This window comes from Hemicordylus capensis, chromosome 2 (assembly GCF_027244095.1).
Source record: "Hemicordylus capensis ecotype Gifberg chromosome 2, rHemCap1.1.pri, whole genome shotgun sequence".
NCBI lineage: Eukaryota > Metazoa > Chordata > Lepidosauria > Squamata > Cordylidae > Hemicordylus > Hemicordylus capensis.
Genome location: NC_069658.1, coordinates 28,525,843 through 28,547,641, shown reverse-complemented (window position 1 = coordinate 28,547,641; position 21,799 = coordinate 28,525,843). Strand labels below are relative to the sequence as shown.

Below are 21,799 nucleotides of genomic sequence, written 5' to 3'. Positions count from 1 at the left end.
GTGAGCTATCGGGGGGCACTCCATACATGATTCGGGTTTGTACTGGACAGCCAGCCAGCCATTATAGGGTTAACTGCAGCAAATGGTTTTCCTTGATTGACAGTCTGTAGACACTAGGTCATGACCCAATCTGTTAACACACTGGGTGGGACTAAAGGGCTCCTGAGTGTCTTCTGGGAAGAAGGTGAAGGTGTGGCCAGGTGAGGGGAGAGCAATGGAGTCTTGACAGTTCTCTCAGGGTGAATTTTTGCAAGTCGTTGGAGATCAGGGGTTGCAGGGTGGTGAGAGGTCCAAGGGAAGGAAGCTAAGGCATATGGCTTCGGAAGGTTAGACTTAGGAAAAGTATTTTAGTAAGACTTGTGTTAGAAGTTGTGTGTGTGTGTGTGTGTGTGTGTGTGTGTGTGTGTGTGTTTGCAAATACCTTCTATCTACTTTATAATTACCTCACTGCAACAACAGCCTAGTAATGATTAAGTCAAGTACCACCTATAGACATCTGGGTGATAGGAAAAACTCTTGTAACCATTAATGCCCAACTGACAGATCCTCTAGGACAGGCCTGCTCAACTTTGGCCTCCCAGTTGTTTTTGGACTTCAACTCCCATAATCCCTAGCCAGAGTGGCCAATAACCAGGGATTGTGGTAGTTTTAGGCCAACATCTGCAGGAGGGCCAAAGTGGAGCAGCCCTGCTCTAGGAACACAAACTTTTCTTTTAGTGGAATATTATCTTTAATTATCTAGTGCTTTTCTAGATGCTGTGTTGCTTTGCAAGAAAACATACTTTGAGAAATTAAAATCAAAATATAAAATAGTTACTTTTGATGTAAAAATGGAAATATCAGCTGGAGCTCAGAGTTTGTAGCATAAAATGCCACATTTACCAGCTCTGGATAACAAAGCACAGAGAAGGAAGTTAGTAACCTCTGACATCTGTTCACAAGGGAGTAATGAGGAAATATTTCTTCACACAGAACATGAATCTGGCTAGTCTGTATTTGCAGAATGCCAACTAATAGGTCACAGAATCTCAAAGGATCCCAAACATTAAGGCTTTAGAAAATGGATTTCTTTGCTGTTTGAATGGATTGCTAATAAGTCCATATTCAGTCCCAAGAGAATCCTGATGGATTATGATTATTACATCACCCATATGCTATTTAGCTCTGAGAAACTCATCTTTCATTTTCTCTTATCATACATACATACTTTATTTACGGTCTTTGACCAAAAACATTTTTTCTTATCATCCCACCCCCACAACGCTTGTCTTCTAAAATGAGAGACTCAGGGAGTTAAGAGCTCCCTGTAGCTGTAAGAGCTTTGCAATTTCTTGCAGCCTTTAGAAGAGCTCTCAAGGTGCATTTATTCAATCAAGCCTTTGTTTAACTGTAAGCTGGTTTTACTGTAACTGTTATATTAAACTATTTTTAACTGTTTCGATGGTTGCTTTTACCATCATGTAAACTGCCCTGAGGTGCCCATTTTTGGTGGTATAAAATGTGTTTTATATATATATATATATATATATATATATATATATATATATATATATATATATATAAGTCCTCTCCTCTTATCCCAGAAAAGCATTTAGTTTGTGCATACTTAAAAGCAGTATCTTTTCCCTGTCTATTTTATATGTCTCATCAGGCAGATCTCTCTCGCTTCCCCCCCCCTTTCTGATTTAGGTCCTCTGAAGCAGATTGCAATCATTATGCAGCAGTGACATGTAGGCATGTCGGTCAATGACATACTCTCCAGTGTTTCACCAATGAAAACAGCAACATGCCTCTGAATGTGATGGGTAGGGATGTGCGAATCGATTCGGATACAAATTGATTTGTACCCGAATCTAGCTGATTCGGGTGATTCGGAGACAAAACGAATCACCCGTGTGGTCCATTGGCTAGATTCGGGTACAAATTGAATCATGGATGATTCGATTCGAATCGATTCGGGTTTCAGATCTGTCCTATTAATTCCCCCAGATTCCCAGCTTTCATTTAAAAAAAAGCTAAGCTCTAGCCCTTATAGAAGTGGAGTTATGGAGCAAAATGTGTGGTCACTATTTTTTAAGTGTTCGGATTCTTTGGTGTATAATAACTTTCACTCAATGAATCCTTATGAGGATTCATTACACACCTTCATTTCTTCTATTCATTTTGACTGTCTTTTAGACAGTGCCAATTGTCAACTGCCATGTGCCAACTACACCCCACTCCCACCCGCAAGGCAGTGAGGTACTACTCAGTTTAAGTTAAGTGCCTAGTGGGTAGAGGCTACCACCTAAATTGCAGAGGGATTGGGCAAACGGCTGGTTTTTGGTGAATTGTTGAAGGTTTAGTGTCTTTGAGGCAGACAATTCACCAAAAATCAGCGCTTTGTCCAATTACTCTGCAATTTGGGTGGTAGCCTCCACCCATTAGGCACTTAACTTAAACTGAGTAGTACCTCACTGCCTTGCGGGTGGGAGTGGGGTGTAGTTGGCACATGGCAGTTGACAGTTGGCACTGTCGAAAAGACAGTCAAAATGAATAGAAGAAATGAAGGTGTGTAATGAATCCTCATAAGGATTCATTGAGTGAAAGTTATTATACACCAAAGAATCCGAACACTTAAAAAATAGTGACCACACATTTTGCTTCATAACTCCACTTCTATAAGGGCTAGAGCTTAGCTTTTTTGTTTTTTAATGAAAGCTGGGAATCTGGGGGAATTAATAGGACAGATCTGAAATCTGAATCGATTCAAATCGAATCAGTCATGATTCGGAGCCAAAACGAATCTGGGGTGATTCAGATGGCTTTGATTCAGATCCAAATCAAATCGGAGCTGTTTCAATTCGGTTACAAATCGAAACACAGAAAATCTGAATTGCACACTCCTACTTTCCAGGTAGCACTTGAAAAGGCTTTTGTCTGAAACCCTGGAGAACCTATGCCAATCACTGCAGACAATACTGACCTAGATGAACCAATGGACTTGCTCAGTAGAAGGCCACTTCTGTATCAACCCAAGTGCTTTATGGGAGAACAAGATTTAGGATTCCCAAACCCGCCTTTACACCACACTGACTGCTCCTTGCTTTCCTCTCTTTTATGTTTATTCAAAAGATTATGAGTTCATATTTCACCACACTTCCCACAATGTGTCCTGTTTCCTTTTGAAGATTAGGTTTTGGGAGGCATGTTTTTTTATTACATGAAATGGATAATTTCTGCATATATCTGATTAATTTCCCTAACTCACTGATCACATGAAAAGCACTGATCACATCAACCAATCTAATATATAAGGCACACCCAGAGGTGATGTCATGCTTCAGAGACATATTAATTTTTAATACTTGCAGGTTGCAGCATATAATCTGATAATGATGTTCCACAGATCAAACCTCTTCTGCAGCTGGTGAAAGAAGTCATAAATCTCGTTTGCTCTCTGCTTTTGATGTTTGATGTTATCAACAGGCCTGAAATGTTCAGTGGAAAAGGTGGGTAAACTGGTTATTAAATAATTGCTTAGTGAAATGATTACAAGGGGTATTTAGAGCCATTTTAGGACCTGAGTTCTAAGAACTCTGACACTTTACACTTTCACTCCTATCATTTATTTGGAAGGGAATCCCATTGAGTGGGGAGGCTAAATAAATTGATTAGTTAGGACTCCAGTGCCTATTAACAACAACAACAACAACAATAGATTAACACCACAAGCCTATGCAAGGAGAGCAAAAGTGACATCCAGGGGAGCATGCCCTCGCCTCTTGCCTGTGGGCTTCCCACAGCTATATGGTGGGCCACTATGTGAAACAGGATGCTGGACTGGATGGGAACATCGGAACATAGGAACATAGGGAGCTGCCATATACTGAGTCAGACCATTGGTCTATCTAGCTCAGTATTGTCTTCACAGCAGCTTCTTCACTGGCAACAGCTTCTCCAAGGTTGCAGGCAGGAATGTCTCTCAGCCCTATCTTGGAGAAGCCAAGGAGGGAATTTGAAACCTTCTGTTCTTCCCAGAGCGGCTTCATCCCCTGAGGGGAATATCTTGCAGTGCTCACACATCAAGTCTCCCATTCATATGCAACCAGGGCAGACCCTGCTTAGCTATGGGGACAAGTCATGCTTGCTACCACAAGACCAGCTCTCCTCTCCAAAGTCTTTTCGGGATTCCCCTTAGGAACATAGGAAACTGCCATATACTGAGTCAGACCATTGGTCTATCTAGCTCAGTATTGTCTTCACAGACTGGCAGCATCTTCTCCAAGGTTGCAGGCAGGAATCTCTCTCAGCTCTATCTTGGAGAAGCCAGGGAGGGAACTTGGAACCTCCTGCTCTTCCCAGAGCGGCTTCATGCCCTGAGGGGAATATCTTGCAGTGCTCACACATCAAGTCTCCCATTCATACGCAACCAGGGCAGACCCTGCTTAGCTATGGGGACAAGTCATGCTTGCTACCACAAGACCAGCTTGGGCCTCGGGCCTGATCCAGCAGTGCTGTTCTCAGTGGCAGCTGGTGCAGGCACCGGCAGTGGGCAGCACCTTTCAGTGTAAATTAGTAGGTGCTTACCTCCCATACTGCCACACCTGACATCTCTTCCCAGCAGCGGTGTACCACCCATCACCCACTGTGGTGGAAGGATCAACTCTGCCACTCAGCTGGCCTCCACACGTGTGGAGACCATTTTCTGGCCATGCAAAAATAGCCTCCGCCAGCTGAGTGGCGGAGCTGATCCTCCACCATAGCGGGTGCTGGGCGGTGTGCCGCGGCTGGGAAGAGCTTTCAGGTATGGCGGTATGGGAGGTAAGCACCTACTAATTCACACTTAAAGGTGCCCTAATTTACACTTTCCTGCCCTATGATGGTCCTAGTCAGTCACATGGGCTCTTCAGATAGGAGGGTGCATTTCAGTTACACAGTATGAGAAACCTCTTAATTTTAGAAGCAGTTTGACATTGGGACCAAGTTTGACAGTGGGACCAATTTCCTAGGGGAATGGTAAGCTTGGAAAGTCATCTGCTGGGGATGTTCAAGTTCTGGATACTGAGCAGGGGACTGGACCAGATGGCCTACAAGACCTCTGCAATTCTTCAGCTCTATGATTTTATGACTTATACTGGCTTTCCCCCAACTGTTCTTTATTCTTTTCAAGAAAGCATATATTTTACCTAACTGGACATGTTGACTGGTGTTGGTCTCTATTACTTGATAATTTTTACATGTATCCAAAACAGACAGGGTACAGTAATCCAATCTTTTGAGCAAGAGCATTGTGCCATGAACAATAACAAGCTGGTCAGCACTTTAACAGAAGAAAATAAAAGGGGTGGGGGGCGGCCTGGGGAAGCATCACACCAACTATGAGCAATGTCAAGCTGGTAAGCACTTTAATCGGAAACAATAATAAGGAAGAAATGGTCGCCATGCACAAGAGGAAACTGTCAGCACTTTCAGTAGGGAACAATATGAACTTTTGTGAACATGTGAACTAAGAATTCTAAGAATTCTGAAAATCCTACCTTTGCAAAATTTGCACATCTGCTTTGCCAAATAGAACAGTGCCAATAGTGGCTGACCAGCTTGTTATTGTTTTGGTTCCTTCAGAAGTGAGATTAGATAATTCAGAACTCCAAAATCTGGAAAGAAATTCTAGGTGAGGAGAATTTGGAAAACACCCCTGCACATAAATCAATGCTGGCTCATGCCATTTTGTTTCCTAGTGTGGAACCCCTCCCTATGCCACTTCTCTTTTTTTTGTCTATTAAAATCACATCTCCAATTCCTTCCTTCTTTCAAATCTCTCTCCCTCCCTTCCTCTTCTGTCAGGAATGAAAAAAGAAAAGCAATCTAGTGCTATTTTGTTTCCCCACTCTGGGAGGGGGTTGTATGGGCTGTTGTGCTGCCCCTGAGAACTAGGCCACCATCTGGGAGCTGAAGTGGCCCACTTTATGACATGCGTGGCATTATGGCTAGGCCAGTCCTGAATGTGCCTGAGTGGCCTTTCCAGTGAAGTAAACAGGAAGGCCTTGCACATTCAGGCACTTGGTATGCACATCAAAGGTCATTTAGGGCTCTGCAATGGGGACAATGGAGTCTGTAGTGGAAGTGAAACATTTAACCCGAAGGCCATTCACATGGCCAAATTTGCTGGGACTGGGGAGGGCTGGGGTGGGGGGAAGGCAGGAGCCCACCTGCCTTCCCCAACACGATTGCTGGCTCCTCCAGGCTCTGCCATCCGCACACCCAGATGAGCGGTGTGGGGGCAATCGGAGTGGCAACTGGGAGTTGGGAGGGAGGGAACCAGGCCTCCTGGAATCCCACAATGCACAGCACAAGCAACACAGTGCACTGGGGAAGTTGCCACTGCTGGGCCGCTCCTCACCCCACCCCGCCCCGCCCCGCCCTATAGAAACAATGGCTGCCGGCAGCCTGGGAGGACCTGCTAGTAAAAGAAATCATAGACAACTGGTAACAAGATGTTATATTTCTGTATCATGTATATGGAGCCCCCGTACACAGGGTTTTACCTGGTTCAGGTTTGTGGGTTTGGGGTAGAGGATAAGCAAGTCCTGCCTAATAGGGATGTGCTCAAAACTGGAAAACCCAATTTGATTCAAGTCAAACCAGACTCGAACCGAACAGGGTCCTGTTTGGTTTTGTGCACACCTGAACTGGGCCTGGTTCAGCTTGAATTTGAGCCCAGTGTGGAGGGACTGGAGGCCATACTGGTAAAGGGAAATCCAGTAATCGGGTAAAGGGGACTCCAGGAGAAGGGGGGACCAGGGGGCTTAATTAAAAAGAGTTTGGGCGGGAAGGGGCTCAAAATTTACCTCATTGTAGCCACCAGTGGGAGTGGCTGCAGGGGTGGTGGTCAGTGGTGGTTGGGCGTGTGTGTGTGGCAGGATATCCCCCCACCCCTGCCAGAGTGGGCAGGCCCATTTCGGGTCTGTTTCAGGCCTTGCATGCACCGCAGTAAAAAAACTGGCCTCTGCACACAGGCCATTTTTTTTTACCTCCACACATGCACAGAGGCCCCAAACAAGCCTGTAACAGGTGCCAAACAGACCTGCCCATTCTAGAGGGAAGCCCCTGTCGCCACCCCGACCATCCTTGACCACCCTGACGGCTGCCACAACAAGGTAAATTTTGATTCCCCTCCTACTCCAACTCTGTTTAATTAAGCCCCCTGGTCCCCGCTCCCCCTTTACTGGTAAAGGGGAATCCTTACCATGTTGCGAGCCAGTTTAGGTTAAGCCAGGCCCACTTCAGCTCGACACAGACTCCGTCAAGCCATCGGGTTTGATGTCAAGCTGGCTCGACATCAAAGCCATTTGCACATCCCTAAGGCCCCATTTCCACCCAATGGTGCAGCAGGGAAATGACTTGATTAGAAAGCCAGAGGTTGACGGTTTGAATCCCCGCTGGTATGTTTCCCAGACTATGGGAAGTAAAAACACCTATATCGGGCAGCAGCGATATAGGAAGATGCTGAAAGGCATCATCTCATACTGCGCAGAAGGAGGCAATGGTAAACCCCTCCTGGATTCTACCAAAGATAATCACAGGGCTCTGTGGTCGCCAGGATTCAACATTGACTCAACGGCACATTTTACCTTTTGCACATTTCAGGAACCTTTTGCATCATGGGAGAAGTCCTGCGACCCCCCCATGAAAAAGATTTATTCCACAACACTGAAGTTCTGAGGAAGATCTTATTGATATTTTTGGAAGAATATATGAACTTTTATGAAGACTTGAGAAAGATATTTGAAACAGAGTTATTACTGGGGTGCTGTTTCAATAATTAGTTCTTTCATTTGATGGACTATTCAGTTCTATTGCTCAATTCTTTGTTGTTGGATGTATTTTATGTTTTGCCAGCAAATTTGCCTTACATGATTTATTTATATTACCATGTTCAGATGATTACTCAGTTTTCAATATAGTCTATATTTATATATTTATTTGTTGTTGTTTTTTCTGTTATATTATTTTAGTGAGTTTCACTGCTCCTACCTGAGGTGTCCTTTAGGGATCATTACGTGCTACAGCAAGCTCTAACTGGAGTTGAGGGAGGAAGCTCCTCCCTCACTCCAGCTGTGATTGGCTTCCGGGTGTGTCTGTCCTTCATTTCAGAAGGAAGCCCACACATCCAGTTCCCCAGCCCATGTAGCCAATTTCCCTTCCTCTTGGCAGTCTTCCTGACTGCAGTTAGGGTCCTGATGGTTACGTCTGAATGTGTACAGGTAACCACGCAAAGGGGAGGGTGGAACCACGAGTCCATTGGACCCTCAGTTCCATGTTATGTGGGAATGTGGTGAAAGTGTAGAGAGCCAGATGGGACAGATGAAGAGGAAAGAGAAATGTCCTTGCATTGCTGCTAGGGAAAAAACTAGCACAAATTTAGCCATTAACCCAGGCTTCCCCAAACTGCGGCCCTCCAGATGTTGCTGATCTACAACTCCCAGCATCCCGAGACATAATTTTTTTGTGGCTGGGTATGCTGGAAGTTGTAGTTCAGCAACATCTGGAGGGCCACAGTTTGGGGAAGCCTGCATTAACCTCTTGCTTAAAGTGAGAGCAAGTCCCATATTTAAATCAATAGTTTATGTAAAAGCAAGGTAATTTAGTCTTTGAACAGCGGCTATTTGTATATATTAATTAATCGGAGGGCATTGTTGATATTCTTCTGGGCCTTAGTATTTGACCGCCACTGCTTAGAGAAAGAGAAGAGAGCATGCCATCTCCGTAGTACTAAAGAAAGATTTGCAGAGCACAGCCTTCTTCAAGCAAGGACTTCAATTGCTCTTTTGAGAGTTATATAGACAATTTTCATTTAATCATTTCAGAAGTGGGGGAAATATGCATACAGGCAAACCCCGTTACTTGTGAGGGTTCTGTCCCTCGTTTACTACCATGAATAATGAAACCATCAGTAACGAGGCATTATGCCTATGTGAAACGGGGGTGGGGGCTGGGTTCCAGAATAGAGGAAAATCACTAAAAAAGAGCTTTAAAACACTAAAAATAGCTTTAAAATGTGAAATTCTATACTGTACTGTGCTCCATGAGGTCTGCATGTGCCCAGGAATGCCCTCAAAAGCATAAAATCCCCCCCAAACCATGAAAAATTGCAGGGAAATGTATTTTTTCTAAATGAAACAAGCCACAAAATGACTCCTGCAGACAAAATGGCAGCCAGACGTGACCTCCATGGTCACTTCCGGTCCTCTGGGAACTGTGGATACATGAGTTTTATCCATTTCTTATCAGCAGATAATGAAAACGGGTGTCAATTAGACACCCGTGGATATATGAAACTGCGGATGGTGAGTCCATGAATTGCGAGGTTTCCCTGTACCTGAATACGTGTTATGTGAATATATGTTATGTGTATCTATTTATTTATTTATTTTATTTCTATACTGCCCTTCCAAAAATGGCTCAGGGAGGTTTACATAGAGAAATAATAAATTAATAGGATGGATCTCTGTCTCCAAAGGGCTCACAATCTAAAAAGAAACATAAGATAGACACCAGCAACAGTCACTGGAGATACTGTGCTGGGGGTGAAATTATGTTACGTGAATATCTGAATATATGTCTAATGTAGTTAAGTCATTTGCAGATATAAACTTAAAAATTAACATTTGAATTGCTATATTCTTGGATGTCTATTTCTGATTTTGGCCTTTAAGAATTCACAGAACTCATGTACAGCCTTAAAAAAAATAAATCATATCAGGCATTCCCAGTATCGGCCATAATCCTTTTTTTGTTGTTGAAATAAATAGGAGAACTTGCAATGATTTTAACAGAACTTAATTTTACCTCATGGGGGTTGTGCTGAGTGATGAGTCCTAAATTGTCTTGAGTCAAATGCCCTGACTCAACAATTTGAGTTCCTTGCTGAAGGAAGTCAAAGGGACACCAGGATACCCGACATGGTTCTGTAATAATAAATTCTCAAGGTGATAAAAGCGTGTATCAAAGAGTCTGCATTTTGAGTGCTTAGTCATGATCTGCAAGTGGTTAAATCAAAGAAATTGGCAATGTGTCAAAAATGAGCTTTCAAAGAAATGTATGATTCAGGATTATGCAGATTCCTGAAATCACAGCTGGGCGTACCATTTACTTTCTGTGTTAGTCAAGAGTGGAGGTTTCAAATTTCTGGAAATGTTGAAGCAACTGAGGGAGGAAACAATGCAAATGTTTCTAAAATTAATTTAAAGAGAATTTTTGAGGAAGAATTGCAATATCTATATACTATTTAGCTGACCATCAGTACCAGATTTAGTCATATCCTTTAAGCTCCAAAGTCATTAATAAAACAGGAGTGTCATGTTCTCATGAAGCTACAAAAAGCCAAATTAAGAAGGCAAGCTGCTGGCATATTTATTGATGTAATTTATTTATTTGGATTATGATCTTGCCCTTTCTCAAGGGCAGATTAAAATTTATGTTCCACACACACTTAAATAGTATTTTTGTTAAGCTGCTCTTCCTCCACGGAACTCAAAGCAGCATAAGTGATCCCTTCACTTTCAGCCTCACAACAACCCTGTGAGGTGGGTTAGGTTGTGAGACAATGGTGGCATCCATAGGTATCCACTGCTCAACCCATTACCCTTCCACATCCTCTCTGAAACACTGGCTGTGACATACCACACAGAGATCTCTGAGTCCCAGAGAGAGGTGCATGTGCTGCTTGTGAGCCACTTTACAGGGGCTGCTTCATGCCTGATAAGGAGTGCATCATCTAGCTACAATGCAACTGGGATTGATGGAAGTAGTGTCACAACTGTGCTTACATAATACTTAGTAGGCACGGAGCAGCCCCGCTCCTCCCCAAGCAGTGCAGCCATGCTGTAGTGTGGCTTGCAAGCAAAGAGCACACCTCATGAATCTCAGCCTGTGAGATTGTTTAGATTGAGATAAAGTGACTTGTCCAATATTACCCAAGGATCTTCATGGCTGAGCAGAGAAATGGGAAATGGGTTTTTTCCCTAAGGTTTCTGTCTAGGTGTGTGCATGGACTGGTTGCCATGGTTCAGTCCTAATTCAAACCGAATTCAGACCGTGCATCCCTGAACCAGTTCAGTCAAACCCACTGGCTGGGCCAGTTGGGCCGACGAACCAGCTCGAACCAGTCCAGAATGTTCATGAGCAAATCACTCGGACAGGTCTGGCTCGCAATCAGACCAGTTCAGCACATCCCTATTTCAGTCATGATAACCCTGCTAACTTGGCAAAGAAGCACCTTTTAATGTGGTGATTCTCTTCATTTAGCAGGGGAGAGTAACTGGCCCTCTCCACCCCCAGCAGAGTACTTCCAGTGACTGTTGCTGGTGTCTATCTTATGTTTCTTTTTAGATTGTGAGCCCTTTGGGGACAGGGATCTATTTTGTTTATCTTATTTATTTGTTATTTCTCTGTGTGAACCGCCTTGAGCCATTTTTGGAAGGGCGGTATAGAAATCGAATAAATAAATAATAAATAATAAATGATAATGACTGCAGCATCAGGGGGGGAAACAACAACCTATCAGTTCCAGATGCACTTGCATCACTCATAGGACCTAGAAGGAAAGTTAAATAAAAAAAACAAAATATCCTTTTAAGATCCCAAGTGGTGGAAGGCAGCTTCCTGCCTGAATGTGCATGCTGCTTCTTCATTCCAGAGGCCCCAACCCAGCCTGCCACCTCCCTCTCCCTGGTCACAGGGAGAAAAAGGGAAGAGGCTGCAGTGAGCGGGGGGGGGGATCTCCAACAGAGCCATCAGATTTCTGACTTGACTTGACTCAACTTGACTGTTGAGAGGGCTGATTTGACCCCTCTCATCAGGGCCAGTATAGCGGTCATTTCAGGATCTGACCTTTTTTGGCAGTGCGCAGGACTAGTGGTTATAGATGCAGCCAGCCATGATGGCTGCGTGGAGCTTCCATGTTCAGAGGCTGCCTACCACTGAACAAGAGTTTCTGGGGAGAAGAGCAATTTGAGCTGGTTGAAACCTTGGAGAGCCACTGCCAGTCAGTGTAGACGATACTGAGCTAGATGGACAAATAGTCTGACTCAGAATAAGGCAGCTTCCTAGGTTCTTAACAAAAACCTAAGAGGAAGAGCCCTTGTTCAGTAAAACAAAAGGTCTACTAGTCCTGCATCCTCCTTCCCACAGTAGCTAAAACAGATGCTTCCAGGAAGCACATGCAAGCAGATGCTCTACCACTGAGTTACAGCCCCATCAGGGATGTCTGACGGTGCTCGCATGTAGTCAAATGTCCAAATGTAAACTGGGGCAGACCTTGCATAGCAAAACGGGACAATTTATACTATACTACCTGCCAGGTCAGGCCACACAAATGGCCAAGGTGCATGGGTGGGGGCCTAAAAATGACTGCCGCCACCAGAGAAAGGGCCAGGACGGCCCTAAAACAGGCCAAAATGGCCTTTGGAAGAGTAGGGGGAGGCCCACGGGGGGATGTGGAATGGAAGAGACCATCCCACAGCAGTAGCATTCCTCCTGAGACTGCTGGACCTGGCGGTTAGTGTTAATTTAAATAAAAAGCTTTAGAACCGCTGAACCGTCTTGAATTCGAGCTGAGCTGGAGGTCTGTTCAGAGGGCACAAATCCCAACATACCCAGTTCAGTTTGAGTCTGGTTTGGACTTGAACCGAACCAGGTAAACCAGTTTTGTGCATACCCCTAAGATGAGGCTGAGTGACAGTGACTGACTCAAGATCATCCAGGGTGTTGAACCTGATTTGCCCTGATCCTGGGCCTGGCCCTGTTCAAACATTATATGGTATGTGCATAGATGTGTCTGTATACATGTCTATGTTTCTGAGCAAATGAGTATGTGTGTTGCTTTCAAAGGTGAACTTGGGAGCAGTCTACCTGAATGCAGGGTAGAGATAGCAAGTGTGCTACTGTATGTGTGGACTGTGGAACATAATGTGTACAGATCTGTACATTTGTACACTGCACACAGATTATATGTGCATTGGACATAATGTGTGAAAAGGGCTTCTAACACACTGGCATATATTTTTATAATGATTGCCAGTTCACTTTATGTATCTGTCGCTATATCTTATCTCTGGTCAGTGATTGTAAGAAAGGATGATGTATTCATTCATTCATTCATTCATTCATTTGATTTCTATACTGCCATTCCAAACATGGCTCAGGGCAGTTTACACAGAGAAATAACAAATAAATAAGATGGATCTCTGTCCCCAAAGGGCTCACAGTCTAAAAAGAAACATAAGATAGACACCAGCAACAGCCACTGGAGGGATGCTGTGCTGGGGGTGGATAGGGCCAGTTACTCTCCCCCTGCTAAATAAAGAGAATCACCATGTTAAAAGGTGCCTCTTTGCCAAGTTAGCATCATCATCATCATCATCAATGATGATGATGCCAGCTGATCTGTTTCCTCTACCATTATAATGAACAAATGATTTTAAAGCTCTGATCTCTATTTCCCATTGATGTCATACTCTCATATATCTTTCACTTGAACAATGAAAGAAATCTATACTTGGCTTTTAAGGGCCTAGGTTAAGCCACATGTAAACACCTTATATCATTTTTTAAAAATAAATACATCTGGGAGTATTATTAAAATAAATATCCTTTTAGTGGTTTTGATATTGATTATTTGGATAATGCTGACAGGGACAAATTTATTGTTTAAAGCAAGGAAGGAAGGTTGAATTATTTTTCGATACTAAAGTGTTCTATTAAACACAATTGGTCACTGTTAGAGGTGTTCAAAATTATTCGAGCTTAAACCAATTCGAGCTCAAAACAGCCGTTTCGAGTGTTTCAAGCTCAAAATGAAACATCCTTTATTTTAAGGACCTATTTCAAGCTTGAAACAAAACTACCCCATTTCGAGCTCGAATTGTTTTGAGTGATCCAAGAGCCATTTTGGAGGGCTGTTTTTCCCTTCTTGGTTGGTTTTCTGGCACTGGCTTGAGATGGGCTTGTGATCTCCTTGCTTCTTGGTTGGCTTGTTGTCATACAAATCAAATGTTGTCATGGGCAACTGTGCCCCCATTGACTGGGGTGGGGAGGCAGGATGAGGGAGGGGAGAGGCAACTGGTCCTATCCATCTCCAGCACAGCATCACTCTAGTGTCTGTTGCTGGTGTATATCTTATGTTCCTTTTTTAGATTGTGAGCCCTTTGGGAACAGGGAGCCATTTTACTTATTTATTTATATCTATGTAAAACACTTTGGGAACTTTTGTTGAAAAGCGGTATATAAATATTATTTGTATTGTATTGATTGTTTTATTGAATATAATGTGTGAATAGGGCTTGTGTCTCAATTATCTTAATATAATTAAGGGAATATCTTAATATAATTAAGAGAACAGGTCACCTAAGGACACAGGCCTTGGTCATTTGTCTCATCTCATTATAGGTGTGTGCTGATAAACCCTTTTTCACACCGAAGGCTAAAAAAGCCACTTTTAATTGGCAGCTGCAATTTTGTCAGCTTCTTATGAAGTAATCAGGTGTTTGAGCTGAGTCATACACTGCCAATATTTCTTTTGCATGGATTATTGCATTATTTAGTTCTTTACACTAACTTCAGTACAACTCCAAATGTCAGGTCAAAGCCCAGGAAGAATATCATCCGCAAATGGTTTCTTTAACTCTGCAGAATCATAATAGGACTTGGCCTCTTCACAGGCATCTATTCCAACAATCAAATTCCCCCTTGACTTCTGTAAGAACAACAGTGCTGTTGATGTAGAACAGGCCTGCACAACATAAGGTCCGGGGGTCGGATCTGGCCCATGGGGACTTTTTTGCCGGCCCCAGGGCTGGGCCAGAGTATTGTGGTGCTTGAGGTAAGTTGCAAAATGCTGCCTTGCCCCAGGGACCTGGTGGGGGTCAGCCTCTTTTCAAAACTGACCTTTGAAGGCGTTGAAAGTACATGGGGGACAAGGAAGAGGAAAGGTTGCTAAGAGCCTCCTCTTCCCTCCTCATGTTGTCGGTAACTAATACCTGCTTTTTAAAATTATTATTATTATTATTATTATTATTATTAATAATAATAATAATAATAATAATAATAATAATAATAAAAATTTTACACTGCCCTTCCAAAAGGCTCATAATTGCTTTCATTAATATTTTTAATAATTTTAATGTAATCATTAATGTGCTGAAAATTTATCTTGGCCCCTGCCTACCAAGTCATGGTTGGTTCCGGCCCACCAGGGTATTTGACTTGTGCACCCCTGATGTAGAAGAAAGCTCATTGCTGCAAACAGCTGAATCATCTCTGGTCCCGCAGTGCATCTTTTAGATGCCTATGTGTGAGTACCCTAATTCACACGTCAGATGTCCTGCTAACTGAGCAAAGAGGCATCTTTTAAAGTGCAGATTATCTTATATTTAACTGGAGCTTTTCCAGACAGGGCTTTTAGTTCACATCTCCTCCAGAACGGAAGGCGTGCGTTCACATATTGGCCAGATTTACCCCGAAGACCCTGCAAGCTATCGGGGAGCACTTCACACAAAATTCGGGTTTTTCATGGTGTGTTAGAGAGTAGCCCAATTTATATCTGGGGTAAAAAACAAAACAAAACAAAACACTTTTTATATCATTTTTTGCGGGAAACTTCAAACTCACAGTAAAGTATTGCAGTAAACTCACAGTGTGTGTGATCCACACACTCGTTGACACTCTCAAAGAAGTCCAAAAGGTTGGTGAGGCAAGATTTACCTTTGCAGAAGCCATGCTGGCTCACTCCCAGCAGGGCCCGTTCTTCTAGGTGCTTTACAATTTTATCCTTGAGGATGCTTTGCATCAATTTGCCTGGAACGGACGTTAGGCTAACTGGCCTGTAATTTCCCGGATCGCCCCTGGATCCCTTTTTGAAATTTGGTGTTACATTTGCTACTCTCCAGTCCTCTGGTACAGAGCCCGATTTCAGGGATAAGTTAAATATTTTGGAAAGGAGGTCGGCAATTTCACATTTGAGTTCTTTGAGGACTCTTGGATGGATGCCATCCGGCCCTGGTGATTTGTTAGCTTTCAGTTTTTCCAGACAGTTTAGAACATCATCCCTTGTCACTTCTATCTGACTCAGCTCTCTAGCCTCCATCCCTAAAAAGCCTGGTTCAGGAGCAGGTATATGCTCAGTATCCTCTGCCGTGAAGACAGATGCAAAGAACTCATTTAGCTTCTCTGCAACCTCCATATCCTCCTTAATAATCCCTTTCACTCCCTCATTGTCAAATGGTCCTACTGCCTCCCTGGCAGGTTTCCTGCTTGTTATTGCCCTTGTTATTCCCCTTGATACTTTTGGCTAAATGTTCCTCAAACTTTCTTTTTGCCTCCTTTATTGACACCTTGCATTTCTTTTGCCAGAGTTTGTGTTCCTTTCTGTTCTCTTCGTTTGGACAGGCCTTCCAATTTCAGAAGGAAGTCTTCTTCCCTTTTATGGCTTCCTTGATGGTTCCCGTTAGCCATGCTGGCATCCTCCTGGACTTAGTGGTACCTTTCCTCCTTTTGGGTATACAATCTAACTGGGCTTCTAGTATTGTGGTTTTGAGTAAACTCCATGCACTCCGGAGCGAAGTGACTCTCCTGATTTCCCCCCTCAGCTTTCTTTTCACCATACTCCTCATTTTGGAGAAGTTTCCTCTTCTGAAATTCAAAATATCTGTGTTAGACATCCTTGGTGATTCTCTCCCCGCATGTATGCTGAAATTGATGGCACTGTGGTCACTGTTTCCTAAAGGGTCGATAACACTGATATCATGCACCAGGTCCTGGGTGTCATTCAGAATTAGATCCAAGGTCGCCTTCTCTCTGGTAGGTTCCATGACCAACTGTTCTAGGGCACAGTCATTTAGCGTATCTAGAAATCTGACTTCTTTGTCCTGACTTGAATGCGAATTTACCCAGTCTATGTGTGGGTAGTTGAAATCACCCATAATTACAGCCCTGCCTCTCCTGCCTCCCTGATTTCCTCCTGCAACTCCCAGTCACTGTTGGCATTTTGTGCTTCTTGAGATCTGGTGTCTAGAACAGCACATAGCACTCCAAGCATGCGTACAAAGTAAATCTGTATAATGGCATTCTAATATTAGCAGCTTTGTTCTCAGTCCCCTTCCTAATGATCCTGAACATGGGATTTCACTTCTTCAAAGCTGCTGCACACTGAATCAACACTTTCAATTTTCTGTCAGCCACAATTCCAAGATCCCTCTCCTGGTCAGTCAGTGACATCTTGGACCCCATCAGTGTTAGTGTGTGAGCACCGTAGGATATTCACCCTCGGGGGATGGAGCTGCTTTGGGAAGAGCAGAAGGTTCCAAGTTCCCTCCCTGGCATCCCCAAGATAGGGCTGAGAGAGAGATTTCTTCTTGAAACCTTGGAGAAGCCGCTGCCAGTCTGCAAAGACAATACTGAGCTAGATAGACCAATGGTCTGACTCAGTATATGGCAGCTTTCTATGTTTCTGTGTTTCTTTCCCCAGAGCAGGTCCATCCCCTAAGGAGACTATCTTACAGTGCTCACACATGGAGTCTCCCATTCATATGCAACCAGAGCGGACCTTGCTTAGCAAAGTGACTAATCATGCTTGCTACCACAAGACCAGCTCTCCTCCCTTATACAATAAGTGTGCAGTATACACAGGTACAGTCAGTCATTCACATGTTATCTGTACCATGCATTTGAAGGGCCTGGTACACTTTTAAAATGAACACAAGTGAACAGACATTTGTGTACACTCATACAACATAATGTCCGAATCGGGCTAGTGACATACCGTAATTGGTTTTATAGTGACTGGCAGTGAAGATCAGGGAACTGATGTGTTATCAGATTCTGCACATCATGTTTATGTTCAGTGAGATGTGACTCATCATTCTGGTTACCAAACTAATAAGATTTGGGATGCTCATAAACAACTTGCCCATTCTGCATACTTTCACCATATTTAGTACGTTCACAATAGCCTCTCTCCAGAGAATTTTGAAAATTCAAGGCTGCTGGGATGAACATAAATCGGTTTCATCTTAAGCGGTTGTGTCTTCATGGTGTTCTGCCATCTCTCAGTGATGCTGTGTCGTGTTCTTTCCTTCTGTTTGTTATCCTTTTCACCTTTATCCCCAATGTGCTCCTCATGTGGCGTTTCTTCTTGCAGTTGGGGTCAAGTCTTGTCAACTGATGACATCTTATGTGGGAGTCCAGGACAGTTAATTATACTGAAGTGTCTTATTAACTTTATTAAATTCAATGCATGTTTTTTCTGGCAAGGCCTCTGTGTTTTCCTTTCTTGCTCATAGGCAATTAAGCAGCTGAATAGACTGCATATCTGTCCTTGCCCTGTACAATTCCATTCTTCTAAGGAGCTATTTTTACGAGAACGTTTCTAACTGCTTGCTCATAGCCTTAGTTGACCACCTGCTGCTTCTTGCATTTATGTACTGAACACAGGAACATAGGAAACTGCCATATACTGAGTCAGACCATTGGTCTATCTAGCTCAGTATTGTCTTCACAGACTGGCAGCTGCTTCTCCAAGGTTGCAGGCAGGAATCTTTCTCAGCCCTATCTTGGAGAAGCCAGGGAGGGAACTTGAATCCTTATGCTCTTCCCAGAGCGGCTTCATGCCCTGAGGGGAATATCTTGCAGTGCTCACACATCAAGTCTCCCATTCAGATGCAACCAGGGCAGACCCTGCTTAGCTATGGGGACAAGTCATGCTTGCTACCACAAGACCAGCTCTCCTCCCATCACTGGGATGATACAATGCACACATGTGTACCCACACCAACACACACAGAGCAGAGAAGTCTGAAACAACCCCTGGGATCCAACAAATGTGAATTCTGGTGCAAAGTAAGTCTGCCTTTTGCAGTTAAGACATAATATAAGAAAAACTCAGTTGGGTCAGATCATCTGGTCCACCATCTTGCTTCTCACAGAGGCCAACCAGACCCCTCCAGGAAGCCCTCTGACAGGGTGTGAAGACAATAGCCAGTGAGAGCCAATGTGGTGTAATGGTTAGAGTGTTGGTCTAGGTCTGGGGTGACCCGAGTTCAAATCCCCATCCAGCTACAAAGACCACTGGGTGATCCTGGGCCAGTCACTTCACTCTCAGCCCAACATATCTCACAATGTTGTTTTGAGGTAAACATAACCATATAGACTGGTCTGGGGCCCTGGACGGAAAGCGAAAAATAAATGTAAAAATAAATAATTGATTTAATTAAATAGCCCTTTCTCACTGTCATTCTGCATCATCATCATCATCAACATCATCATCATCATCTCTCTCTATGTTTCTCTTAGGCATACCCATTGTTAATCCCATGTGTGGCAGCTCTTCCGAGAGTTTGCAAGCAAGCTGCTGGCAGGGGAAGAGGAAAGTGGTGCTGCCAGAGGTGAGGTGGAGAACAAAACGGCGGGGGGGGGGGGGGGAGAGACAAAAGAGCAGGGGCAGGAAAGAAAATGATGGAGGGTTGGGTGGAGAACACGGCAATGGTGGGAGCAGGAGGGGGGACAAACGGCAATGGTGGTGGTGGGCGGGGGAAGAAAATGGTGGTGGCAGGCAGGCAAGAAAACGGCTGCGGTGGGTGGGAGGGCAGGTGGGCGGGCAGGGAAGAACAGAAACTAGAAGTACAGATGCTTTGCACTCGGCCCAGCTAGTTGTTGTTATTGTTGTTGTGCTTTTCAGCAAAAATTTCTCAAAGTGCTTTACAAAGGAAATAGAATACCAGATATGGTTCCTTGTCCCAAAGGGCTCATAATCTAAATTAGAGCAACCAACAACACAAAAGAGACACCAGAAATGGCCCCTGGGTGGGATACTATGCTCGGTTGAATAGTGACAGATGTTCTTCTTTTGCTAAAAATAAGAGATCCACTAGTAGATTCATCCCTAGCTGAAACATGCACCACAGTTATCAAATGGGGAATGCATTTTGTATATTTAATGTTCATTTTTGGACATTTTTGTAGAAATTAGTGCTCATTCTGTGACTAGAGTCTTTCTTATTTTTGCTTATTGTTTTGTTTTACATGTCTTTATTTAAAGAGGGGTTTTGAGAAACAGGATAGGTATTGATCCTATATAAAGTTGAGAGAGAGAGATATTGTATTATGCAGAAAGATTGGGGAGGGGGGAACCTCTCAGTTTTTGTTTATTTGCCTTAACATATGCTTGTTAAAGTTGTTCATCTTGTCTGAAAAATTATATATGAATGTTCTTTATTTTATTTCTATCTATCTATCTATCTATCTATCTATCTATCTATCTATCTATCTATTTGTCACATTCTTTATTTATTTGTCACATTTATATACCACCTGATATATACATTTCTAGGTGCTATACACAATTTAAAACACAACAAATATAAAACAAAGTGTAAAAATAGTCAAAACAATTTCACAGAATAAACAGTTAAAACAATCTCATGAGATAAAAAGCAAATTAAACAGTTTAAAATTAATTTCAGTTAAAAGCCTGAGAAAACAGGTGTGTCTTGAGGGTCTTCCTAAAAGCAAACAGAGAAGGAGATGCTCTTCTTTTTTTATTCTGAGGCAGCCACAGAGAAGTTCTGGTCCTGAGTTGCCACCAAACAAGCTGGCAGCAGCCATAACTGGGCTCCCCAGATGATCTTAATAGTCAGCTGGGTTCATGACAAAGACGGCGCTCTCTTAAGTACCCTGGACCCAAGCCATTGAGGGCTGTATAGGTAATAACCAGCACTTTGTATTTTGCTCGGAAACATGTCAGCAGCCATGCAGTTCTTTCAGAATTGGTATAATATAGTCCCTTCGAGTTGTTCCAGAGACCAATTGTAGTTTCCAGACCACATACAAAGGCAGCCCCACACAGAGTGCATTACAGTAATCATGTCTGGAGGTTACTAGCATATGCACCACTGTTTTAAGGCCATTTACCTCCAGAAATGGGCATAGCTGGTGTCTCAGCCAAAGCTGATAAAAAAGCGCTGCAGTAGCAAAGACAATATTGTAACAAATGTCACCGATGACTTGAAGCGCTGTGCTTACTGGAGAATAGAGAGGATACATTTGGTATGGAGCCATATTGCTTTTTTAACTGAAACTAGAGAAAGCCCAGAAAGAAGACAAGGCCAGACAGGATGATTCTCCAAACTGTCCTCTAAAATGCCTAGAAGAGGTGAATGGGAGTGCCCTTACCCTCCTACTTTGTGCCTCGTGATTATGCTTGGTTTTTATAACATAGTATTTAAACTGCATGCTTATTTAGGAATGCTTTGGATGAACTGCCCCCCATATGATCAGGAAGTGGTACATCAGGTGCCCACACAACTGCCCCTAATGTTTAAGATGAGCTGACAGATGTATTATCCAAACTGGCTCACCGAATATTGGCTGATGTATAGAGCAAGGCTGCACCAGTGCAATGAGATAGCAGCTCAAAAGAACTTCCCAATTAACTGGACTGGTGCAGTGGGCAAGAGGAAATTTTTGATATCCTCCCCTTCCCCATAAAACCCTTTGTGCCATCTGAAAAATGTCCCTGAGGTTTGTGCAGCTCTGAGGGACATATTTTCAGAAGTCACAGAGGGCTTCCTGGGGGAAAGGGGAGGGTGTCAAAAATTGCCACTTCCCTGTTGCACCAGTGCAGTTAGTTGGGATGTGCTGTTTGGCTTCTTTCTCACTGCACCAGTACATCCTTCCTCTGTATGTCAGCCATTAAGATTAACCCCATTCCTCCCTCATTCATGCTTCTCAATGAAAAAGCAATGAAGGCAGAAACCAAAAACAG

General features: G+C 43.4%; 1 long non-coding RNA gene across 1 annotated transcript in view; it reads right to left on the bottom strand.

The window, feature by feature from the left end:
• The window catches only part of LOC128342522 (uncharacterized), a 74,681-nt gene that overhangs the window by 4,641 nt on the left and 48,241 nt on the right, over positions 1 to 21,799 (bottom strand). Inside the window, exon 2 of the long non-coding RNA XR_008315041.1 lies at positions 3,348 to 3,470. This is a non-coding gene — a long non-coding RNA (uncharacterized LOC128342522). The remainder of the gene's footprint in view (positions 1 to 3,347; positions 3,471 to 21,799) is intronic.